This window comes from Sphaerodactylus townsendi, linkage group LG01, assembly GCF_021028975.2.
Source record: "Sphaerodactylus townsendi isolate TG3544 linkage group LG01, MPM_Stown_v2.3, whole genome shotgun sequence".
Lineage (NCBI taxonomy): Eukaryota > Metazoa > Chordata > Lepidosauria > Squamata > Sphaerodactylidae > Sphaerodactylus > Sphaerodactylus townsendi.
The window spans coordinates 73,489,554-73,516,576 of NC_059425.1; the positions used below are offsets into that span (position 1 = coordinate 73,489,554).

General features: G+C 41.9%; 1 protein-coding gene across 6 annotated transcripts in view; it reads right to left on the reverse strand.

Annotated features, from left to right (window-relative positions):
- Positions 1-27,023, reverse strand: part of SLC29A1 (solute carrier family 29 member 1 (Augustine blood group)) — an 81,469-nt gene that overhangs the window by 40,074 nt on the left and 14,372 nt on the right. Inside the window, exon 1 of one of the 6 annotated variants that reach the window (XM_048483204.1) lies at positions 18,041-18,261. The exons of 2 other annotated variants lie outside the window; for them this stretch is intronic. The gene's annotated coding sequence lies outside the window, so the exon portion shown is untranslated. Of the gene's footprint in view, positions 1-17,452; positions 17,937-18,040; positions 18,262-27,023 lie in introns of those variants that run through there. 3 more of the 6 variants (XM_048483202.1, XM_048483251.1, XM_048483206.1) reach the window with 3 other exon arrangements.

A 27,023-nucleotide genomic window follows, 5' to 3' on the forward strand; every position in this document is an offset into this window, starting at 1 on the left:
TTACTTGAATGTTATCTTATAGTTACCAACGTCAATTAATCAAATAATAGTCTCGTCAGCAAGCATGTGACTATACAAAACAGTAGGCAAGCAGCTGCTAATCGCAGATACTGATTACTAATTTGTTCTGACTTGCCTCCAAACAGCTGATGTAGCAATGCATGGCTTCATCACAACAACATTAGGCTGAAGATATTGTTATAGTCACTGAGTGAGTTTCTCAGCTGAGCAAAGATCTGAACCTAGATCCCCTCAACCCAATGCTCTATTCTTTCATCCACAGAGGTTTTCCCAATGTTACCTTTCCAATAAGGAAGGAGGAGACTGAAGGCAGCTTTGTGTTAAGTTCTGTGGCACTGTGAGGTAATTTTTATTTATTCCAGTTGATCAGCTGAGTGGCTCTTTGATACCTGAAATGTTTAAGTGGTTACTTTTCAGATGCTTCTTACTCACTTAATACTACAAATCACATACAAACCTGCAATCTAAATAATGCTTAGATAGTTGGCATACTATTCTGCTGTACATATATACTCCTAGAGTGGTTTAAAAATTTATTTACCCGAAACAGCTACCAAAAGCTGACTAATAACATGATTTGGGGATAAAGCAGCATGAAAGTAGTTCTGAACTTTGAAGGAAAGAAACTTAGGTGCTAAGTGAATGGGTATCTGCCTATAATTTCCCCTTCATTTTCATGGAAGCACAGCTCCGCACACAGCTATTTTCGTTGCCCATCTGTTCCCATTCAGTTATATTTAGGTGACATTTGGTCTTCTTAACTTAGGAGTTTAAGCAAAACTTGTAGTTTGCTCCAATTTAGAAGGAATCCAGCCAAAGCCAAAACACTAAACAAAACATTTCATGTACTGAATGTCAATTACTTCCTTGATTTTTTAAAAAGATATCTGGGGAGTAGAAGATAGCACTGCTGTGATCCTGCCTGGTTAAACTGACACTTGGTTTGAACAACAGTTATATCTGGTAGAAAGTCAGTCTACATAAAAGCTGGGATTTTGAGCTCTCCCTCTCTCCCCTCTTCATTTTATCCTTGCAATATTAAAATACAAGGTCTGTTTCAAGTTAAGTTGCCCAGCTATCCATTCACACTTCTTAGACAAGGAAGGAATACGGCCAGGTCAATCAGCAGTCAAGACCATTGAAGGAAAGATACAAAACACTGATAAAAATATCTTAAAACACATAAAACTATTACAAAGCAACTCAAGGGAATGCTCAGAGAGTTTTACTAAATAGCATCCGGAATGCCTCTGGAAATTCTATGCTGGAATATGAAGTTGCCCAGTTACTAAAACCTCTTTTTTCTCTCTGTAATTTTTGCTGAGCTGCAAGGTGTAAGGTTATGAAGTGCAATTCACAGTCAATCCAAAACTCCAAAGATCATCCTATGCAATCTCACCTGCACTGAGAAAAGCTTAAAGTACAGCATCAGGCTTGACAGATTCAAGTCAGGTCACATTTTGAAAGTCAGGGAGGAGAACTAGAATACAGTACTAACCAACCTAGGGAGAGTACTTCTCCAACTTCAAACAGCATTGTGATTCCAAATAAAGAATAATATCCTTTTGTAAACAATCTATAACAATGAGTTTACAGAGCTTTGGGAAGAGTTTTCAGTAGTCAGGGAGCTGGCCTTTTCTATTCTACACATTTCGTATGTTACCTCTAACCCTTTATTCCTTACTGTCCAGCTGTTCCCATTCTTGTTCTATTTCACTGCACTCTACCATCTCTTTCTAGAAAACTATAAAATCTCTAAATAGTACATTAAGTGAATACATGAACATACAAATAATTTTACTCACAAATAATTTTACAAATAATGTCTCCATCCCATCCCTATTAATACACCAAATTCAAAAAATGTGGGGTGGGTGCACTGAGCATATACAGACAAACCACTTTACACCCTGAAGGCCAACATGCTTGTCCTGAGATAGCAATGCTTTGTAAATCTTTTTAACAAAAATTCATGTGTTCACATACATACAAAAGTTCTCCTTGAAACTTCTAAACCAAATAATGCTATTGGCTTACAATGTAAATCATACAAATATTGAAACCTTGTAAATAATCTATCATAGTTTCACAATCGTGTTTGGGTTTGGACTGACCAAACTCTGGTGCATTTGGTTTCGGAATCCCTTCAATGGCCCAATTGCTAGGAGTCAAAAAGTGAAATATTATAAAACAGAATTTGAATAATGTCTAAGTACAGTTAAACAACAAAGGGGGTTGTTACTCACTTATAGCTCTAATATACAAAACTCTCAAAGTGTTTAATAACATTTGACTCTGGTTCTTCCTACAAAATGAAATAAACAGTATAGTATTATCAACATGAAACCTTCATCCCAAATGTAAAAATCAACTTAAAACCCTTTCTCACATGCCTTGTGTAAAGTTCTCAATGAAAGAGAAGCTATTCTTATCAAATGCTCTCATGACTTGATGGCCGATTCCCCACGGTCAATTAATTGCATGATACTCACACAAAATGTAAAGGATTCAGGAAGAACTCCCCACTGCCTGATCGATGAAAAAGGATTCATCCCGTTTCTGGCGCTCATTTTCCCCCTTATCCCGCGTCTTTGCCGAACCTGCTTAAAAGTACTACTTTTTCAAAAAAACACATCTTCGATCCAGTTTGGAGGGGAGGATCAGGAGTCTAATCCTGGTTCAAATTTCCTGCAGCGGAACATGACGCAAATGCCTTACAATCAATCAGTGCATGTGGTGCTGTTCTCGTGAGAGCACAAGAGAACGATAACCAACCAGAAACTTGGGCGGGGGAGACGTGCTGATGTTATGATGTGCTGACGTCATAATGTGAGCACGTTTTTGCAGGAGAAAAAAAGGTCCTGCCCCAACACGGCATGACAGCCGATCAGGAGAGACCCGCCAATCCGATCGCATGGTAGTGGGGATTGCTACATTTCTTTAATCCGATATAGGCCTAGATGTCTTCACTGGAAACATGCTGCGGTGGGGAGGTTGAAACCTCGATGAAAAGGTCCAGTTTATTTTCAAACTTGGTTTGATCTAGATTGAATTTCCTGGTGGGGATTTGGCCGATGTTACTAATAATTGAGAGGTCTATGGAGGAAAATAAGTTAGAACAAGAAATAGAGTATTCAATTGAAAAAATTAAAGGGAATGTCTCCCAGGATGAATTTGGAACCAAGATAAGAAACTTAGAAACTGAAGCCAACAATTTAGCAAAAAGAATAAAGGAGATCAAAAAAAAGAAAAGAAAATTTATGAGGGATATGTCTGATTACACAAAAGTGTATGTGTAGCAATGGTCCTCAAAAACCACCAAGTCGAGAGGCCACGAGACGGTTACATGGCAAGATAGAGTGTTGTGGGTATAAAAACTGGGTCCCATTATTGAAGCTCAATCTGCAAGTACTGCAAGAAGCAGTAGTGGCTAAGAGCAGGTGCACTCTGATCTGGAGGAACCAGGTTTGATTCCTCACTTTGCCGCTTGAGTTGTGGAGGCTTATCTGGGGAATTCAGATTAGCCTGTATACTCCCACACACGCCAGCTGGATGACCTTGGGCTAGTCACAGCTTCTCTGAGCTCTCTCAGCCCCACCCACCTCACAGGGTGTTTGTTGTGAGGGGGGAAGGTCAAGGAGATTGTAAGCCCCTTTGAGTCTCCTACAGGAGAGAAAGGGGGATATAAATCTAACTCTTCTTCTCTTCTCTTCTCTTCTCTTCTCTTCTCTTCTCTTCTCTTCTCTTCTCTTCTCTACTTCACAAATGCTACTGGCCTGTACATTTGTAAAGCCAATTTGAGTTATCAGTGGCACACTGGTAGCTTGAAATGGGTGAAATTAAGCAAGAAAAAGTACCTGCTTCTTCCAACTTGCTAATACTTCCATATTTGATCACAGAAGTGATCAGTGCAAAGTGCCACCAAATAGCAGCTGACTTATGATGACCTTGCAGGGTTTTCAAGGCAAGAGACCAATATAGGTGGTTTGCCACAGTCTGCCTCTGTGTAGCAAACCTGGACTTCCTTGGTGATCTCTCATCCAAGTACTACCTGAAGGCAACCCTGCTTAGCTTCTAAGAGCTGATGAGATCAGGTTAGCCTGGGCCATCCCGGTCAGGGCAGGTCAGAGTTTTTTATTTTTGTCATCAAGTCATATCTGATTTATGGTCTCCCTTGATGGGTTTTTCTAGGGAAGAGATGTTTGGGGGTGGCTTGCCATTGTCTGCCTCTGCATCATGACCCTGATATTCCTTGGAGGTCTCCCATCCAAATACTTGCCAGGGTTAATCCTGTTTAGTTAATCAGTGAAGTGAAAGACTATTTGTCATCCTACAGTAAACTGTATTTCCACATATGTTTGTTTTCTAGTTACATTGGTATCTAATCCTGCCCCCTTCTTCCAAGTAGTTCAAAACAATGTGTACAGCATTCTTTGATAATCTCCCATTCAAGTACCAATTGGTCTAAACCTCGTTAATGGCAGAGATGTGAAATTCAGCAAGCATCTTTAAACCTGTTTTCTGGGCACTAGAGAAAGTCAGGCTCTCCTTCAGGGCAGGCAGCCATTCAGCTCCCCCAATGGCATCTCTGAAGTCTTTGTATTGCAGGAATTTGCATGAATGTTTACCAGCTGAGATGAGATAAAGAGTCTGCTAGCTGAGCCCTACCTAATTAATGGCTCTCTGGCAAACAAGAAGCAGCACAGAACAAGTTTTGTGTGTGTTTAGACAGTGGAAAGATTTAGTAGGGCTGGATTTTGTCTAGGCTAAAGCTTCTTTCAGCCACAGAGGCGAGACCTACATGGAAGGGTAATTTACATCCATAAGCAGTATAATATATTACTGCCCCCCACCCCCCACCCCACCTGCCCCTATATGGGTTTGAGTGAACTGGAAACAGATGATGATCATCCTCAGTCTTTGCCCAACCACCATTTCCCCAGTCAAACTAAACTGATATGCCCTGCTATGCATATACAGCAGAAAATGCTCTGCTATGTACATATAGAAGAAGAGTCCTAAGAAAAGTAAAGGAATGGACAAAGCAACACCGAATTGTATTAACAACAGATAAAACTTTATAGGGGTGTCACCCCAAAGCAGAGTGAGTCAGAACAACATATCTGACCAGATACCAGAGAGAAATAGGAAAAGGAAGGAAATACTCGGAAATAATGCCACTGTCTGACATTCCGCAACACCAACAATGTGCTTGAAAGACAATTCAGTGATGAAGGGGGACCACAGTACATCCTGGCCGAGTCTACCCCATCTTTTTTCAGCACCCCTTGATAGATACAGATAGGCTAAGAGAGTTCTCAGCAAACAAGGTTTGCCATGAGAAATGCTGGGAATCAATACTGTAGTGATACTTCTCTTGCTCAGTGGTAAGCAAGGCACTCTGCAGAATATGGGAGAGGTTTGATTTCAGATGGCACAGAAGACACCATGAATTGGCACATGATGAAGGCAGAGAGAGACAGTGGTATGGGAACAGGTAAAGAGAGACTGGGGGATTGGGATGGTCAAAACTTTGGGGGCCAGGAACAACTGATGAAGAGATGTATCATAATGAAAAGGAGGGAGAAGATATCCTAGTGATGACAAAAAGGTACAGAGATGTAAGTGAAGAAGAAAGTGTACATATATACTACAATCTGCTATTCTAGTTATGTCTGGTTGGGGACCCTCCTTCACATTAATGGCAGACTCTTATCTGGTGAACTGGTTTGTTTCCCCACTCCTACACATGAAGCCTGCTAGGGTGACCTTGGGCTAGTCACAGTTCTCTCAGAACTCTCTCAGTTCCACCTACATCACAGGGTCCCTGTTGTGGGAGAGAAGGGAAAGCAGTTTGTACGCCCCTTTGAGTCTCCTTACAGAACAGAAAGGTAGGGTATACATCAGAACTCCTCTTCTTCAGTGATCAAATGTGCTATCAATCAAGAAAAAGAGATACTATACGGTAGCTACTTAAACCCCATCTGATTTGTAAATAAATCAAAAATATATTTAGTTCTTAGCAAGGACGTGTGCCTTTTAACATTTCCTACAAAAAGAACTTTCATCACATGACACTGTAGTTTCCTACAAGTTTCCAGATGCAGATGTATTCAAAACATGCATATTTGATGAAATGCAATAATTCATAACATTAAGTTGAGCTGCTCCGTTTTTCCGTAGCCATCCAGCTTACCAAGGATGTTGGTGGGATGTGCAACAGAGAGAATCTCCTGATTGTACCTAGTTGACATGAATAGTGCTCTTGCACAGCTTCCAGTATGCCAATTGTTCAGATGCTATTCAGAATGTTAAAGAGAAAGAGAGGGGGGATCAATATTTACTAACAGCTAATAAAGCTGGGATTGCAGCAGATAAGAAAAGCAATCAGTGCTAAATACAGTCTGTAAATATGACTGAGAGCCTTGAATGCAGCAGGATTTTTCCATAAAAGGTAGAGTTTACTAAAGCAGGCTTAGAAACCTGTACCGGCCCTTCTTCCAAGTTAATGGAAGATCTGCTACAAATCATGCAATTAACTATGCACTATCATGTAGTGGTTAGAGAATGTTGTCATTCCTCAGTAAAGGGCAGCAACTGAACAAATCAAAAAGTGAAGGCCTTGGTTTGAATATAGGTTGAACAGGGAAGGGTGGTCCTCCAGAAAAGTAGTCCCAGGTATTGATATAGTCATGGAACTATTCAGAAAGGTGACAATCTGAATACATCAATGATTAATTTATTTCATATAGGAATAATAACAGAATAATACTGGAGAGGATCACCCTGTATATATTTTTTTGAAAAGTAGAACAGGTACTGCAACTGGAATCTCCTCCCACATCTGTTTTTATGCAACATAATTATCAACCAAGTGTTTAAGTAATGTTAAAATTAGTTGCCAGTTCCTGTGGTTTAAAATGTCTGATGATGTTGCAATGTATCCTCTTCTTGCAGTTTCTAAACAGAACTCCCTTCCTGCTAAATGAACTCTGTAAATCAGGAATTTGGACCTTTGTTTTGGAGGGGGCAGGAGGTGAGTATTATAAGGCAAGAGATAGTAAATTAACTCCTCCCTCCCTAATGTTTGTTCCAAATGTATAATCCTGTCACTCTCTGTGTGTGTATTAAGTGCCCTCAAGTCACTTCAAACTTATAGCAACCCTATGAATTGATGACTTCCAAAACATCCCATCACTAACAGTCTTGCTCAGGTCTTGCAAACTGAGGGGCTGTGGGTTCCTTTACGGAACTAATTCATATGATGTTGGGTCTTCTTTTCCTGCTGCCTTCAACTTTTCCTAGCATTACTGTCTTTTAAAGTAACCGTTGTCTTCTCATAAAACCCTTTAATTACTTCAGGCCAATCCAATTTTATTGTATGGCAAGTTTGTCATTTTATTTTTCCCTCAATTGAAAGTTTCCCTCAGTGGGCAATTGATCTGCAGGGATGGGGCCTCAGAACCTGCCTAGTACATATTTGTGAAAAGAACAACTTTTCAACGCAGAGAGAGAGACAAAAACCTGGGAACTGTGAGCTGTCCAATAGGAAGATCAACTTAGGATATAGAATCACTCGCTAGAAACCTGCTGCCTTGCAGAACTGCCTCTTTGCCTACTCTTATTCTCTGCTTGTATCTTTGTAGACAAAGCAAATATTACAAAAAATGCTTTAAGCTTTCATAGCTCCCATCAAAAGATTGGCTAAGTTTCAAGTACTTGAACAAACTGATCTTGGATTTTCAATTAATGTAAGTGATCTGGATACCCATTCAGTTCAACAAAGCACTGCCACTGTATTTTTCCTCAGTATCAAAGCAGACCAGGGCAATGTATTGTGGATGGGGAGGAAAGCCAGCTTTAACAGACTTCCACAGCCAACACTTGCAACATCCTGACAGCTGAAACACACAAACATACACTTTGGTGCCCATGCATTGCCTCCTCTTGTAAATAAGAAGATAAGCTCAGACAACCAACAGCAGTAAAACTTGTTACAGATACTTGGAACTTCAATGGGAGTACATTTCCAAAGTCAATTACCATTAATTTTCAGAGAAGGACAGGCAGCATTTAACTGGATGTAATACAAAATTGGACAAACCTAGTCTTGGTTTCTGATGCAAAAGATGGCAGCAACTCACTCATCTCCAAAGTAATCAGATTCCAGAGCCAGAATAAGATGAGGCCTTTGGTAGGGCAGAGCTGCAAGGTCTTAGTGGCTTGGAAGCTATCATCTCATCATAGGCCATTTCCCCACTGAGAAATTAAAGCCGGATACAACCAGGTTTAAAAAGAAACAGCACCTTTTCACTGCGATTTCTCCCTCCCCACTGTAGCGTGTGTCTAGTGAAGACCTATCGCAGATTCAAGCAATGCAATACTCCCCACGAACATGCAATCTGCTTGCTGGGTCTGTTCTTCCTTGTCCTGATTGGCTGTTGTGTTGTGTTTGGGATGGGAACTTTTTTTTCCTAACAACTAGGTCATTACATAGATGCATAGGCAGAATTTCCCTGCCTTCTGATTGGCTATTGTGCTGGAGCGGGAACACTACTCCGCCCCTGATTGAAAATTCATGTTATTCTTCTCGTTTTTATGTTCGAACGGAACCATGCATAAACAATTTATCAAAATCATTATACAGGAGCTTCCTATTTACGTTCCTTCATAGCCATGCCCAGCGGAGCACACAAAAAAAGGCTGACAGCACTCTGCGCACAGCCCACTGCGCTCTGATTGGCTGGAATGTTTGAAGGGCGGGAAGAATAAGCCACGTTTGTCCCATTTCTCCCCACCAATCCGGCTTCAGAGAGTAATTGGGAAAAAAGGTGCACTGCAATGCAGGTTCATAAAAATGTGGGATGAGGGGGAGTACGTGCCAGAACCGGGATGAATCCGTGTTTGGCACTTAAGCGGTGGGGAATTCTTGCTTAAACCGTGTTTTTTCGTATGAGTATCACGTGATAAATTGACCGTGGAGAATCGACCATAATCCTTGAAAGAGGCATCCAGAGGCGTCCTCCCATTGGGCAAAGTGGGCAGTTGCCCAGGGTGCCCCCTTATGGGGGGCACAAAAACTGCAGGTTTGTGGGATTTTTTGTATTTTCAGTGTTTTTCTGTTTTTGGCCTGCAGAGGGCGCAGATTTTAAGCTAGCAGCACCAAAATTTCAGGGATTTTTTGGGAGACTCTTCTGATGATATCACCCAGGTTTGGTGAGGTTTGGTTTAGGGAGTCAAAAGTTATGGACTCCCAAAGGGAGTGCCCCATCCCCCATTGTTTCCAATGGGAGCTAATAGGAGATGGGGGCTACACTTTTGAGGGTCCAAAACTTTGGATCCCCTGAACCAAATTTCACCAAACCTGGGTGGTATCATCAGTAGGGTCTCACTAAGATACTCTGAAATTTTGGTGCTGCTATCTTAATAATTGCACCCCTGACAGCAGCCACCCCCTAAATTTCCCCAGATTCTCTTTTTAAATCTACCCCTTCCTGCCAATGCTTGTTGTCTTTCTTTTTTTTATTCTCTCAATGCCTAATAAAGGTTGTTGTTGTTGTTGTATCCACCCCCTTCAGCATGGATTTAAAGGGAGAATCTGAGGTCCACAGTTTTAACATTGAAAGAGATGCTGTTTCTGTGGTGGAGTAATTCATTTCAAAATAGTGATCCCTTTCTAATGTTAAAGTTTAAGTTCAGGGACCCCAGATTCTCCCTTTAAGGTGGATTTAAAAGAAGAATCTGGGCTCCCTAGTTTAAACACCATTGAAAATGATGCTGTTTGGGGGTGGATTCCAGTATCACTTGTTTAAACGAGGGATCTTTGTGATTCTCCTTTTAAATCCACCTTAAAGGGAGAATCTGGGGGCGTCAGTTTAAATAACATTGAAAGTGATGCTGTTTCCGCCAATTGGGGGGACTGGATACAACACCATAAAATGTTTCCATAGCAGTAATAAAACATTTTGAAAGCATTTTGAAAATGTTTTCAAAAAATATTTCTGCTGTGTGGCATGGCCCATTGCTGTGTTCTGATTTGTGAGTTGGGGGATGTTCTAAAATGTGATGGTGACTTTGAAACGACCTGGTGGAAAAAATAATTGTTCGGTCACGGTGGGAAAGGGTGGCTGCCCAGGGCTTCAGTTTGCCTAGGTACGCCACTGGAGGGATCACAAGACTATTCTCAAAACTCTATGGACCACAGAAATCCCTGGCCATTATATCAATGTATGAACTTCCTCTCTTGCTTAATTTCAAGATTTCGGACCATCTCCCCTTTTAATAATTCCAAGAGGAAGGACAGATTGCTGGACAAAGAACCTGGTTCTGCATCCATCCTCAGAAACTAGATCCTCCCAGACATTTTCTGAGTGTAGGTGGGATCATAAAAGCTGGCTGTGTCTATGTAATGTGCCATCAAGGCACAACTGATTTATGGCAACCCAGTAGTTTTCAAGGTAAGAGACCAACGGAGGTGGTTTGCCATTACCTTCCTCTCCATAATGACCCTGGTATTCCTTGGTGTCTCCCACAGAAGCACTAACCAGGGCCAGCCCTGCTTAACTTCTGAGAGGAGACAAGATCAGGCTAGCCTGGGCTATCCAGGTCCAGCCTGAAAACGGGCTGGGTGCCATTCATCAGAGCACCTGCAACACAGGATCCCTTCAGAGATGAAAATCTTTATGGCCAAGAAGATTTAGGGTTGAGTGAAGCCACATAGATTTAATTGGAAGAGGGTGTTGAAATATAAAATCCAAAAGAATATCTCGATCTGACAAAGATGCCAGATGCCAAGTGCAAGAGGCTGTTATTCCTGTGAGCCTCCACTGCCTTAATGTGGTTTACTCCTAACACGTTGAGCCAGGAAACAGGTAGTGGCTCAACACTGGAGAGGGAGGCAAAAAGGAAGTCCTGATTCTATGCAACTATCAGGTTCATGTGTCTTCCTATTCTCATCTAGGATAACCACAAACCCTTGCACCTGAGCCACTTGAGGTGTCTGTGTTACCAGCAGCCTTGTGCATGATCCTGTTGCTAAACAATCCACAGCATCTCACTGGCTACTGCTGGGAACAGGATACTGGACTAGATGAGTTATTGGTCTGCTCCACCATGGATGCTCTTAGGAATTGCATGGGCTAGAGCCCTGATGAGGGGTGGGAATATATGACAGATAATCTCAGGCATAAGGGTAAATTTACACAAACTTAGTGTCTATTTTCCATTATATCTGAGTGAAAAACATCTTGCTCCATATTCTTGGCCCTTCAGCAGTGCTTAGTGGCAGATACACACGAGTACCATTTTCTCAGCGCTTTTGTATCTGTGGAAAACAAGAGCCTGAGGATCTCTTCCACTACATACTCTCCTGTCCTTTATATTCTGAAATAAGGAAAAGGTTTTTGGAGCCAATACTACCTAGGACAGCTTTTTTGTCCGATGATGAGAAACTGATTTTCTTATTATCGGATATTGATTCCTATGTTTCTTATAAGATGGCTCTCTTTGCCCTGGTGGCTAGGAAACTACGAGCAAAGTATTTAAAGCACTGTTTGAACTAATGTTGTAAAGTACTGGAGATTAACTTAGACTAGCTGAAGAAGCTGCAAAAACATCAGACGTATTTGATGGGGCATTTTAATTTAGAGATCGCGAACACTAATAATTGGTATTTTAATGTAAAACTAAATTATTGTTTTAATTTAAATTATTGTTTTAACTAAGTTACTGTTTTAACTGCATGCATTTCTGTATTGTTATAGCCAATGGCTCAAACAATAAACACTGACTGACTGACTGACTGACCATATTCTTGGAATAGTGAGTAAGGGAATTCATGCCACAACTAAGACCTGGCATCCTTCATTTTTAAAATGAAGCACTGACAAGAGATCAGTGAGCCAGACAAGTTATGGATCGTGATTCTTCCCATTCAAATGGTTTCTCTCTTTTGGGGAGGTCCGCAGTCTACATGTTCTTCCTCGGCAACTGGTCATGTAGGTTAGTCTCCAGGTGAGACTAACAAAAGACATTAGGAACAATTAGCTGCATGGAGAAGGCTCTGAGATGTCGCAGACTTACCATATGGAAGCAAGGAAGCAGGCCAGGGAATATCAGGAGCTGGACAAAACACTAATCACACTCAGCACTCTTTGGGACATCTGCCAATATATCAAATTATAATTCCCCATGCAAATCCAAGTAGGATCACCACATCTTGAAAGCTAGAACATGGTGCAGCACACGAAAAGGCTTACTAAAAGTGCTGTTGCAACACACATGTACCTACTTGGCCATGGCCATGAGCCCAACAATTTATAAATTCTTCAGCTTAGAAAGGGATGTGGGGACAACTGATCTTTTCTCTGGCTGTTCTGTTCGAAGTGACTCACTATTTTTAGAGACCATATATTCTTTCATATATTCTTTGTTTACTTAAATGGTCTTTTGAAGGTTTTGATTGCTCATTTAAACTGTACTTTGGCATTTCTATAAGCTGCTTTGGGTCCCTTGGGCCTTGAAAAAACTCAAGGTGATATAAAATCAACCTTTAAAAAGTGCAAACACAGATGTTAAAATATATTCAGAGATAAATAATTTGAATCAAGGGCTCTGGAGCAGACATCTCCAGAGTGTCATCAGACTGTCAAAGTTTGCTTTATCCTCTTTGCCTTTTAGAAGTCAAGGGTCAACAAAGATTTCTTCTTATGCTTTTTCAAGCAGAAACATTATCCTAAAGTACTAGGTGCTTTATACTATTTTCTCTGTTGACGATCAGATTATTATTTCTCCATATGCGAGATGTCAATATAACCACACATACAAATAAACACATATATAATGAAACATATAAAAATAAAATAATAAAACATGCATTCACAGATAATTATGCCAAATACAGCTATTTAATATTCATACTGCTGCAATGAAAATAGTTCACTATAGATTAACATCAGATACTGTGGGGGAGGCGGTTTCTACTTCAGGTTTAATCTTCACTGAACAGTCAGTTTCACAATTTTTAACACAGGGCTTGACAAATCCCAAATTGCTACAGCACCTAGAAATTTACCTGCGGCATCTACTATTGTTTTGTACCAACAATAATCAGAAAATATAGTCATACATAACTCTGAAAGCTTAAAAGTGAGTCTGGCACCTAAATTTCTGGGCTAGTTTCTGGAGCCAAAGAAAATTAATCAAAGCTTATGCTAAAAACCCAAGATTTTTTATAAAACTATACTTGCTTAGTAAGGCCCCTTCTAATATCTGGCATACACCACCATGTCTATAATTATTATATATCAAATCAAATCTTGTAAATTTGCAGGAACTGCATGGGTAATAATATTCAATCCAAAAATGCTACTTAGGGCGCAGTACTATTTCTACATTACATATGGTCCCTCGGAAACAATAGTAATGACAGGCTCCTAGGATTCCTGTCAGGGATGGCACCTAGTTGAGATGCATTCCTAACTCAATGTAGTTGCTACATAATATATGGTGATTGTATTTGGGTGATTGAGATGCATTCTTGTCAATGTAACTGCTTCTAGGTATATGTACTTAGCCTGCTACATGTTACCACTGTTGTAATGGGACATTCTTTCCTTGATCTTTCTTTTATGGTTTCACATGCTTGGTAGATAACTAGGCTTATCCCTGACACTTTCTACTCCCATGGGAACTGGGATGTTTCTATTGCTCTGTGGGGGTAGGAGTCCAGGTGACTTTATCTCTATTTCTCTATTTATTGCTGACCTTGAGTTCAGGCTCCAGAGTAACTCTTTCTCACATTCTTTGGGAAAACAGGAGGGGGGATTGGTTCTGAATACAGGGGACAGCAAAAGCCAGGTTCACCAGAACTGGTTTCTTGCAAGCTGGGTGCTTCATTACCTTCCAAAAAACACTGCTGATCAACAGTCCAGAGTCCGTTTATTGATTCAAGGGTCGAGACCTAACAATTCCCTGGATTCAGTGAATCGCTAGTTTTACTGAGTCACAATATGATTGTAGATAACGAAGACACAGTTTCATTTTGGATCTCAGGTTTCTCATGCATAAAATAAGCATTAGTTCCCCCCTGCAGTTAATTAGGTTCAGACTGTAAAAAGCTGTCAAAGAGCTAAACAGTCACCGCATGGAAATACTTGTTCCAGGGAACCTGTGACTCATGGATCTCAATCTCTCTGTAACATCTTGTTCTTTCTCTGCCCCCAGCCCCCACATCTTCTGTGCTTGCTGTTTCCAAGCCTGTCCGGTGCCTGCTTGGCACACTAGTGGCAAAACTATTATGTGGCAAATAATGAGTAGGATGAGAAAGTGGTAGAACTCTGGCAGCAGAAAACTCATGCCTGGTCCAGAGCAACTGGCTACCACTTCAAAAGGCACATCTTGAGAGAAAAGAGCAGTGGTTGCCCAGGTGTCAGAACCACTTCACACATTACTGTAGTACATGCAAAACAAACTAGTGCCTGTGCCATAATATTATAAACATCAGGTATACCCCACAGAGGAACATGCTCTGGGCAGCTGGGGTCAACTGCACTTCCCCATAGAATGCATCTCCAGTATTTTTTATGATGAAAACAATAATTGGATGTTGTAGCTGAGCTGCCAGCAGAATGACATGAATGTCTATTTTTATTGTGTGAGACAGAAGAGCTTCTTAAACCACTTTCCTCAAAAATGGCAGATTTGTAGCTCAGAGTGGGCCAAGGATCATATTCCTCACTCTTCCTTAATTTTGCTTCTTCTCTAAATTTAGAATGTAAGCTGTCAGAGGCAAAGACCTGTCTTTTGGATGTCATTCTCCAATATACAATGATCTATTGATGGTGTTCACTTACGTATTATTTAAGGAGGTTTTTATGCTGCATCTCCAGGTCATGCTGGAGATGGTTTACAAATAAAATCACCATAAACTGTAAATATAAAAACCAAACAGGCCATTATGCAAGCCAGGGGTATAAAAATGGCATTAAAATATCCATAAAAATGGACTTCATATATGTCTCTATTGCTATAAAACTTACCCTTTACTGCTGGATTGAACTGAATTCAGTTGCTTTGGGAGGATATGCCACTATTTTTGCAAATCTCAAGGAAATAAGCTTTTAAAAGGATAATTTCAGGATTCAAGTAACTACTAGTTTCAGGGGGAGCAGCAGTGGTGTAGTGGTTAGAGTAGGTGTACTCTAATCTGGAGGAACCTGGTTGGATTCCCCACTCTGCTGCTTGAACTGTGGAGGCTTATCTGGGGAATTCAGATAAGCCTGTGCACTCCAACACACACAAGCTGGGTGATCTTGGGCTAGTAGTCACAGTTCTTCTGAGCTCTCTCAGCCCTACTTACCTCACGGGGTGTTTGTTGTGAGGGGGGAAGGGCAAGGAATTTGTAAGTCCCTTTGAGTCTCCTTACGGGGGATATAAATCCAACTCTTCTTCTACTACTACATCTTCTCAATGAGAAATAATTAGGTGGCGTGGCATAGTGCCAAGGGGTTGGGGTGGGGCGTGATGCCCCAGGTGCGCGCTAGTTGGGAGGTGTTCCAGGGGTGGGTGGGGGCATGATGGGGGTGGAGGACACAGGCATGCCCCGGGCGCAGTTCCCCTGCTCCACCCCTGTTAGGTGGAATATCCTTTTCACATGCAATACCTTACATACTCTTTTACTGAGTAGTAGTTAAGAGTGCTGGTCTAGTATCTGGGAGACCTATGTTCATATCCCCACTATTATCATGAATTTTTCTGACCTTAAGCTAGTCACACTTTCTCAGTCCAACCAATCATACACGGTTGCTGTGAGGAGAAAATGTAGGCAAGCAGAATTATGTAAGTTACTTTGGATCTTCAGCGGGGAGAAAATTGGGGTACAAATGAAATAAATAAATTTACTCAACAGTCATTATATCATTTTGGAACTACAAGTTCTCATGCCATGGAAGAGAAGTCGTGTCACTGGAAAGGTTAAAAAGAGTAAAACAGACAGTCAAGAACATGGGAGGGACCAGGCCACACTTGTTAAACTCCTCTTCACTTCCCTTCACTTCCTTCACTCTTAACCTACTTGAGTTTCACTACTGGAACACTTCCAGAACTCAGCTGCCCAAAGATTTATGAGGAACTACAGCAGCACTAGGTAAATAATCGTTCTGATCCAATATACTTTTTCCTATTCCGGTTTGCTATATTTAGCACAAAGTGTGCTAAGGGTATACAAAATGTACATCTAAAAAAGGAGAAGGCGAAAACTAAAGAGCTATAATAACACCACAGAATTGGAAACTGGAGAATGTGTATTTATTTATGGCATGTCTAATATTAATTAAGGAGTAAGGAGCCACACAGCTTCTTTTGGTTTCTGCTGTAACACAACATTCAAGCCCAGTGTCATCTTCCATACATTTTCCAGAGTATACGTTTTTGTGAGTCAAAGCTCATTTCATCAGACATACATATGAAAGGGAAAGGGGTAATGAACTGTACTATTGTGTACAGTACGTACTATCTCTTGCTGTACATATGATCCTACTATGTAATTTCTATATTGTTGAATATGTCATGTTAATACTTAAGCCTTGTTTCAACTGTTTCAGATCATTGATTCCCCAGATTTCTGCAATCCTAACCCTGTTTTGTTGACTGTATTGTTTTACACTGTGATCAGCCTTGAGTTTCAGTGAGAAAGACAGACTATGAGTAATATAAATAAAACTAAATAACCCTCTGAAATTTATCCTCATTCATACAAGGAGAGATTCTGTTGAAAAAACTGATATAGAGGATGGCTCTGAAATGAGAGAGCAAAGTATAATAATGAATATCCAGCCATGGCTGTAGTTGACATTCATCATCATCATCATCATCATCATCATCATCATCATCATCATCATCTCCTCCCTGAGAAAACGGAATGAAACACAAAACCATTTATGCATTTCCACTATGCGACAACTGCAAGATCAAATTGCACATGTGAATGTTTACAGAACAGATAGAAAGTTCATAAAACACTGCTTTCAGAGACAATACTTTTCAGCACTAGATTTGAGGCCAGTAGACCAACAAGATTTGGGAAGTATAAGCTGTCAACTGTCAAAGCTCCCTTCATCAGGTACCTCTTGAAACAATTCTTTTCAATGGCAACTATTCTAACACTCAAGTTGAATGTAATCTGAACAAAATTCAACTGACAATGCATGCAAGGATCAAATTCTCTAAGTCGACTGGACTTTTCTTCATATGTGTACAGTTTTCTACAGGTAGGCAGTTCACATGCTGCAATTACTTGATTCTTCCCATTACATGCATACCCCCCCACAAATCCCATGCAAATAAAATCATTTCCTACACCTGAGTTACTTCCAAATAAAGAAGCATAATAGGTGAAGCAGCCTTTTTATAATAATTGATGCAAGGCTCTTACATTTCCAAAACGCAAGGATGGTGGAGAGAAACTTTCTTTGCAGAGAAATACGAGTAGTGCTTCTTTAAAGAAAAAAAAAGCACCGCTGTTCCGAGCCGCCTGCCCGCGGGCTTTCAGCCAACAGCTACACTCTGGCATCCCCAGGCGCCAAGTTATAAACCCAGAACTGAAAACGGCCAGAAGAAGTTCCACCGCACAGCCTCTTCTTACGGTGGGCAGTGCACCAAGCGAAGGCGGGATGCTGTACTGCCACGTTGCAGGGGGGCTTGCGGAAAAGTCCGCTTGGGCACCAACCTTTCCTGAACGGCCGCTCGGCTTTTCTACCAGAGAAGCTGGAAAGACTCCCAGAGCTGGGATGCCAGGCTGGCATCAGAACTCAGGGTACGGGAAGGCGCCAAGAGAGAAGCCCCCTCCCTTTCCCCGCCTCAAGTTCTCCCGCGCGCGGGAACCGTGCCCAGCCTTCCCCGGGCGCTTCTTCTTCGCCCTTCTGTTCTTGGTGGAGCAGATGCCTCGTGGCCGCTTCGCTGCCTCGCTCGCCCTCTTGCAGCCCCGACGCGCCCCCTTCGGCGCTGCCCCGGCGCCCCTCACCTGCTCCGGCTGGTTTTGTGCGCGGCCTCCACAACGTGTCCCTCTCCCGCTTCACGGCTGTCTCGTGGCCATCTAGTTGCAATGGTAGTGGGCGAGCCCGCCCGCCAGCCACGAGCCCGCCCGCCCCGTCTCGCCAACCACTCACGCCGCTTGGCTTCGCCAGGGGATTGCCGTCTCTCGCAATCTCCGCCTATCGGTTTAGGCAGTAGGGGGAAATGTGCGGTCTCTGTAGCTGCGCAGGAAACCTCCCCGCGATGCCCACGAGAGGGGCGGCCTGAAAGGAAGGCCACGCGCTCACGTGAGTGTGAAGTTCCTGGGAACGCGGGTCTTTCTCTGCTTCTGAGCGCAATGCCTGGGACGGGAGCACAGTGTTCGCTTCCACGCCGCCTTGCACCTCAGATCCTAAATGTCTTCCTGGATCGGGTCCAAGGCGTAGACTAATACAGCCGCCTTAATGAGAGTCTTGGAGCCCTCTCCTCCCCAGCATCGTTTTGTTTTTTCTCCTTGGCATAATCTCATTTATCTGCCTGGCACTGCTGTGCTCCTCCCGCAGAGTGCTCTAAGATTCCTGCCGAGTGCAGGACACGGTGGCACGACCTCTGCCACTCAGGATCCTCGACTACAAAGTGCAAAGTCAAGCCTGGCATGGGCATGAATCTTAAAATGGTTCTGGAACCTGCTGTAAAATATGAAAACCTCTTCCCTGCTTCTTGTTGCATAAACCACGGGGCTGTTCTCAGAGCTGTTAGGCTGGCAGGATTATATTTATCGTTGCAGAGATTTGCATGACATTGGCTGCATCTTTGAAACGGCAATTAGGAAACAAGATTGCTTCTATACTGAGTGATAATCTCTCTTTCTTGATTGCTGTCCTGGATTATTTTGAGCAAGGGTTCTTCAAACAAAAAACCCCCCCCCCCCCCCCCGGCTCAGCCTTTGTAATCTATATATATAAAAATCTATCAGTGCGTTTTTCTGCTGACAGGTAATCTCCCAAACTACTGAACCGATTGCTTTGAAATTTTCACACAACGTCACATTTGCATGCAGCCAGGTTTCCATACTGTTTCCACACCTCCTGCTGTGTACATGTCACAACTGTGCCAGTTATTGTGTACATGCCACACCTGTGACAGTTGGAACCACAGTTCTGTTCCGCAACAGCACCATCTGCTGGCCGTCAAAGTAACACCCTCTGATACAAGGGAAACAACCATGCCTTCCTTGAAAATCACTGCCATCTGGAGTGAAAGGGATGGGGCGGGCCATCTGCACATGGCCCACCCACCCTAGCGGAGGAAGGGGAAGGTGAGGGAGGGTCCGGGGGTTTGCTGGACCAAATGCTCTGAAATTTGAACACAACGTAGCTCATGCCTCCCAGCGTGTTTTACGCTAGATAATTCGCCTGCAAGGGAAGGGAGTGAAAGGGACAGGACGAGCCATCTGTACATGGCCCACCCACGCTAGCAGTGGAAGCGGAACATTAGGGAGGGACCGGCCAGGTTGCCATGCAAGGGACCGGGAGAGAGGGAGGGGAGTGAGGGGCCCCTTGCCCCTCCCCTCCCTTGCAAGCATTGTGCAATGACACATGTTTGAACCGTTCGCTTCCCCTTTTATTTCTTTTCCACTTCACCAGACTCAGCCACAGCAACGCGTGGCTGGGCCCACTAGTGTGAGTATAAGCAACTAATTTAAATCAAAATGTGGACTCATTTGTAGAGGCCAGAGGTCAGCCATGGCATGGTCTGCATCTAAGCACATACAGAAGGCACCTCTCTCTCTGTCTCTCTCTAACAAAGAATCTGGCTTCCAGGCACACTTACTGCAACATCTTCCCATCTCCCTTTTCTTAAGTTAACCACTTCTTGCTGCCTCAATTTTCCTTTTCAAATAATCTGTTAATATAATCAACTGTACTGCAATTAACACCTGCATACGAACATTACTATGAATGTTTGTTTTCTGTCAGGGACCGGCTTACATTGTATTATCATTACAAGAATGTGATTCTATTAATATCTGGAAAATCTATTATCACAAGATAGGAATATCCTAGAAGCAATAATTATCAAGGTATGTGTAAACTACCAAAAATCAGAAAAATATACTGATTGTAGTTGCTATTATCACTCCAGTAGTAGCAATTAGGATGAGGCACTTAATAATGGAATTCAACAGTAGCAAACCTCTGCATTTCTCCTCTTAGCTCCCCGCAAAACCCTCCCCTTTCCAGAACTGGGCATTCCCATGCCTTTACTTCAGTTTCCAGGCAAATCATTTATTTTCTCACTTATGGACAAAGCTTCTTTTGTGGTTAATAGTGTGGGTGTAGGTCTCATGTGTATTATGGAATAAAAATGCTGGAAGCTGTACAAGGAGGGAAAACCCAAGGAAGAAGTGAATAGGAGTTTGGATTTGTAGCCTGCCTTTCTCTCCCGTTAGGAGTTTTAAAGTGGCTTACAAATGCATTCCCTTTATCACATGACACCTTGTGCGGTAGGTGGTGTTGAGAGTAGTTAGAAAGAGTATTGTGATTAGCCCAAGGTTACCCAGCAGGCTTTACGAGTAGGAGCGGGAGATCAAATCCAGTTATACAGGTTAGAATCCATGGCTCTTAATCACTACACAACACTGGCTTAAAAAGGAGCCTTTTTCTGTGTTTGCATACCTTTTTTGTGTGCATACCCATATGCAGGGCTGGCATAGCCTGGTCCCATATGAATGACAGGCAGCTCATCTGTCTATTCCCTCAGACTGTGGTGGAAGAATACATGTTATATTACCTCAAATCCAAATATAACACTATCTGTCTTGTGTAAGGGAATGTTTTGGTACACAAAATGGACAGAATCACACTTGTATCTTGTGACTCCACCTAATCCAGACACAAGAATTTGGCCTCGAAAGCTGCTTAAAATCAAAACACAGGCAATAAAATACACATACGTAAAAATAAAATAAGCAGTTGTGTCAGATGTGTTTGCAGTAGTACATCACTCAATTACTTTAAAAAAGAAAAATAAACCAAACCTCAAAAGGTGCCAAGTTTTACTCAATTCTAACTTCTAAGGGGTAGGAAATGCCTGGAATAGAATTGCTTATTGGATAACACAAAGACCAGTTCTGTCTGCAAAAAGTGAGGAAGACCTGAAATGCAAAAAAGTAGCCTGAATTGCAAAAGATGGAACAGGAAGGATTCAGTTCCCTATAATGAAGAGTTACTCATGAGGGGATGGGGTGGGTGCGGGGGAGGCAATCAGCATTTATTAGTAGAAGAGGAAATTTTTGCATTGACCAGTTTGGGAGCCAATGTGGCATAGTGGTTAAGAGAAGCAGACTCTCCTCTGGAGAACCAGGCTTGATTCCCCCACTCCTCCACATGCAGCCTGCTTGGGTGGCCTTGGGCCAGTCACTGTTCTCTCAGAACTCTCTCAGCCTCATCTACCTCACAAGGTGCCTGTCTGTCATGGGGCAGAAGGGAAGGTAACCTGCTTTGAGTCTCCTTAAAAGTAGAGAAAAGCAAGATATAAAAACCAACTTCTTCTTCTTCAGCAGAGCATGATACCTTGTACTAAGAAACAAACATTAGCATTTACATGGCCATTTAGAGTGTCCAAGGCATTTAACATATTTTCATATCAGCAGCTGTTAATCACTATTCCTCTCAAGCGGGTCTACCATTGTTGGTGCTTGGGCAAACTAATGATGAATAATACAACATGCTCCTCAGGATGTGAGTGTGCTTGGGCAATATTGATGACGAATAATACAACAGGCTCCTCAGGATCACACCACATGATGACCCCCCCCCTTCCCCAAATCAGCACTTACAGTGCAGTCCGAAGCAGATACATTCTTCGAAGTCTGTTGAAGCCAATAGGCTTAGAAGTCTCCTCTGATCTGTTTAGAATTGCACTGTGAAATGCCTCAAAGAATCTGAAAAAATGTCAATTTCTTCTTCAGCAGAAAAAAGCAGAAGACTTTGTTAGTATCTGAGGTGCCACTGATCTTCTATTTTATTTTGCTTCAACAGACTGACACTGCTAGCCCCTTGATTTATTTTCTTGACCTGAGTCCTGACGCTTCCAAACTGTGTGCTTTGCTGCAACTACCAAGATCGTTATGAGAAAATATCCACCCATTTACTAACTGGGCTTGCTGTTTTCCAGCCTGCCACTGCTGGGGGCTGATAACTTTGCCTTATCCCTACTTCAATTAGATAACAGAATAAATAGGCTCAATTTAAATGTGACACTGGACATGCAGAGAACTTCCTTTTGTACAAACTCAGTGTCTTGCTTTAACTGTGTAGTAGCTACAGATGTTAGCGAGCATACCAGCACCACATCTGCAAGGGGAGCTGATCTGTAAGCATGCATAGGTAACAAAACTACTGAGCCAGGCAACAGCTGTGCTAGTACATTAAGAACAAAAGAACAGCAGCGCCAGATCAGACTAGTGGTCAATCTAGTCCCGCATCCTCCTTAACAAAGCGGCAAAACAGCTGCCCTGGAGAGCCACAAAATAGAGCAGGGCTTCCAAGACCTTCCTTTTCCTAATGTTGCTTTCTAGCGCTGCTGTTCAGAAGTTTTCTGACTCTGAAAAAGACGGTTCCAATTGGTCATCATGATTTCCCAGTCCCTTTTTAAAACCATCAGTGCTCATGGCCATCATTGGCTTTTTCTGCACAGCGCAAATAAAACGTCTTGCAGAGGTTATAAAAATAACTGTTTTAGCTTTTTTTGTCTGCATTGTGTGGAACATTAAAATGTTTCAATTGAAAGCAGTTCTTTTTCCTGCCATTCCATACTGCATACCATTTGTTGAATGTGTTCCCCACAGATGTTTCCTTTGCATCGCAGCTACCCACCATTTCAGTGTTTAAGGTATATGAACAAAGCCTGATGGAACTCCCTACGATCTTAATCAGTTCAGCGGGGCCTGCAAGACAGAGTTGTTCCACTGGGCCTTTGGTTGAGGCAGACATGGTCCATTACATCTTGCTGATCTCCCAAATTTGTCACCCCTCCTCCCCTTTCTGATAGTTAGAGATTGTCCGGATCTATGATGGGACAGGGGTTGTTGATTAATTTTTAGGTTTTTAGAGGTTTTTTTATGGATACCATGGTTTGTCTCCATCAAGGATACCAATGAACTATATTTTAAAGTTTACATGTTATAGTTATGGCAATTTGATTTCTATTAATTGATGTTCTTAAATTATGTGTGTGAGCCACCCTGAGACGGGCCTTAGCTGGGAAAGTGTGGGATATTATTTTTAATAAAATAAAATAATAAACAAGCAAGGGGAGTTGTCACAAAGGACACTGTATTTTCTGTTCTCTATACCTGGCTTGGATGGCTCCAGGCTAGCCTCATCTTGTCAGATCTCAAAAGCTAAGCAGGATTAGCCCTGGTTATCATTTGGATGGGTAACCTCCAAGGGCTACCAGGGTCATGTCCTGAAGAAAGTCAATGCCAAACTCACCTCTAAATGTCTCTTGCCTTGAAAACCCTGTGGGGCCACCATAAGTCAGCTGTGATTTGACAGCACACACCCACAATCTCTGGAATGTCCCCCTGACTGGTTTCCTGTCAGAAGTAGCTATTTGGACAAGCATTCAGCTGAGTATTCTAATTCTCTTAGAGATAGTTACTACTGATTGTACCTTTTACATGTTGGTTTTACTAATAATGTTTTACTGTTTAATTTTGCTGTAAACCACGTCTAGCATATTGTGGAGAGATCAGAGATAACTATTTTAAATAAATAAGAATAAATGAATCTAGCACAGACATAGGCAATCTTTCTTAGCCAGAGTGCCATAAAAAAAAGGTAGTGCCTTTCTCTAAAGATGTTGGAGTGCCTCCAAATGAAAAACAGTAGGGAGAAAAGAAATGGCTTTAAATGCTGAATGCTATTTTGGTTAATTATTTACACAAATTATTATTTATTCAAGTTAAAGTACTCTCTGATAGTTGTATTGTTGAAGGCTTTCACAGCCAGAATCAACTGGCTGTTGTGGGTTTTCCAGGCTGTGGGGTTCCCAGGAGCAAAAACAACCAAAGCATGGCCACACAGCTTGGAAGAACCATAACAGCCAGTCTCTTATAGTTATTCATATATTGAAGTTATTCATAGATTGCACTTTTCTTTGTTGCTTTTGCAAAGAGTTATTTCTCAGAAGATCCACAAGATCCTAGTGGATAACAGTCAATAAATGCATCCATTTCTTTGAGAAGCTGATTTAATGAACCTGTTCTATATTAACACAATGAAATCTACACTGTTGTGATATGAGGCTGGTGACAGTGAATGCTACTAGGCAGAGAAACTTCCACAGTGTTCCATAATGAAATCAATTAACATAATGCAATTACATCCGTAATTAGTGCTCTATAGAGTTTCCTCCAGTATACCTGTCATCTTTTTTCTCCCCTGTTCACTTTAAATCCCACCCCTTGTAATATATAGTCTTCTTATGACAAAAAATTCCTTTGCTGCCACTCTAGAGAAACTGCTCAAGTTCTGGTGAACCCCAAACCTTGCTAACTAATTTGTGATTTTTTAAAACTATACTGTTGTTGATTTTGTATTTTTAAAAAATAAGTTAGCATAATTATTATGCTATTGGGATTAGAAGTAACAATTCTTGTAATTAATCTGGTGGCAACTATGACTGCAAGTGATCCCTATGCTTCCTCTGTGTGGGTGTGGGCGTAAAATTACTAAAACCAGAAATTTAAAACATCCTATCTATGTTTGATTTGAAAGACAAGCAAAAACTGCAACTCAGTTGCCATTCTCTGGCATTCTGCCTTGCTAAATCATGAGGACTGTTGAAATAAGTTATTTACAGCCATTGGAGTCCAAAAGTAAAATACAAAAATCAAGAACATAATCCTTAAAATACGTTCTATTAGAAGCAACTCAGTGGGACATAACTGTGTGAGTTTTCAAGTTCATCAGAACTCTTATTCAGACTGGATGTCACAAAAAATGTATAAATAGAGTGCTGGAAAGGAAGAAAGCCACAGGATACCGTGTTATGTCTTGTTAAAGCCTGCATTGTATTGTGAGAAGATTCAAACTGAGCTGGATTCAAGTTATTCCAGGCAATAAATTAGTTATACTGCATACCATTAGAAAACACAAAGACTAAAAGATAACTCCAGCCAGTTAGACTCAAAATCTCTTTTCAGAAGAGGGGCTAGAAAACAATTTGTAAATTGTCCACTGAAACCAGTCCATGTTATGACCGTCCTCTACAAGAGAAGCCTTCTTAATTCCTGTTCTGTACCCAACTCAAGAAGAGACAGTGTAGTGTATCGGTTTAAAGCAGCAGACTGTAATCTGGAAAACACTTCTCCAAAAGAAGCCTGCTGGGTGACCTTGGATCAGTCACAATTCTCTGAGTACTCTCTTAGCCCACAGAAGCAGGCAATGGCAAATAATCTCTCAAAGTCTCTTGCCTTGAAAACCTGACACGGGGTCGTCATAAGTCACCTGTGACTTTACATACACACATATCCAACTCAGAGAAGAGGTCAGCCTGTATCGTTTTGTGGGCAAAAATCATCTGATGTGACATTACAGAAGAGGCAACCCATAGGCAACAAACGCACTTCCCTCCAAACATGGAAAAGCATCCTTAGCCCATAAGCCCTACTAGTCTAATGATACAGACACACATAAATACCCCAAATGGTGGGCATGTGATAGACAAATATCAACACCATTTGAGATGCTGGGATTTCCTCCCTACCACACAGTGGCTGTCTACATGGAACACATGACTACCAATGGAAGCCATTACTGTTCTACTGAGGCAAACAAGCATTGCAAGTTTTGCCTTTCTGGCTTAACAAGCAAACACAACACTGAATTGTCTGCAGCTCAGGCTCCAACCTTGCCTGGCGGGGGGGTGGGGGGGGTGGGGGAGCTTCCATACGTCTGCTCAGTTATCCATGTTCCACACAATTGAACAGCAAGGCTTTGACTCAGAGGAGTCTAATAGACCATGGAGTTAGGTCGTGGCACATATACAGAGCTGGAAGAGACAAATCTAAACCCAGCTGTTTTATAATAGTGCTGTTTAGAGGGTTTGAAGTTTTCAGTGTCAAGATGATTGAGATCGGAAACATTTCTGTTCAAATACTCAATTAAAATTAATTAGCTGCCCATGCAAATGCAGAGGCCAGCAATTTATTCACATTCCTGGTCATGTGAAGTTTGCTACCTTTCCATTCAATTAAAAGGCAATTTGAAGAGCTGAAAATAAAACCATTATTAAAAGCCCCACCCAGCCCTTGTGCCTCAATAGGTGCACTGACTGCTCCCATACCGAAGGCAATTCAAGATCATCAAGGCAAAAAAACAGCTGAGATCCAGGTACTTTCCCTTCTACTATAAAATCTCCTGAACTGCCAGGAACATGCAGGACCTCTAGGAATAGGTTGGAAGTAGCAGGAGGCTGCACAAAAGGACATGCTGTGCCAGTAGAGTGCTTTAGGGGTCCTCTGAAGGTCTGTTGTGTTTGAATGGTATGGAGTTTATAAGTGATCCAGCCCTTGCTCAGGTCTTGTCTTCAATTACAGAACATAGCAAGAGCAGGATGGGTCTCTCTATATGAAATAGTATTATTTTATTTAATTGTTAGAAATTATCAGGATCTTTTTGCTCAGTTTGCCACTTCAGAAGATGTATTTGGCATCTTAACAAAGAAACTGAGTTTTATCCCTCTTAGGAAGTCCATCTAGTCCCATTCCTAATGCATTTTCTACTGAATGTGAAAGATTCACTTCTTTTAAGGAAGGGAGAAAGATGCTGATACAGGCCAGAGATAGGCGACCTATTTGACCCAAGTACCTCAGCTGCCCTGCCACCCATTTGGGGGTCCCAGATAATCTTTTTCCTCTACACTGAGTAGAGGACAACGTCAGTAGGAAGCAGATGTCTCCCCCAAATTGCGGAAGACATCTA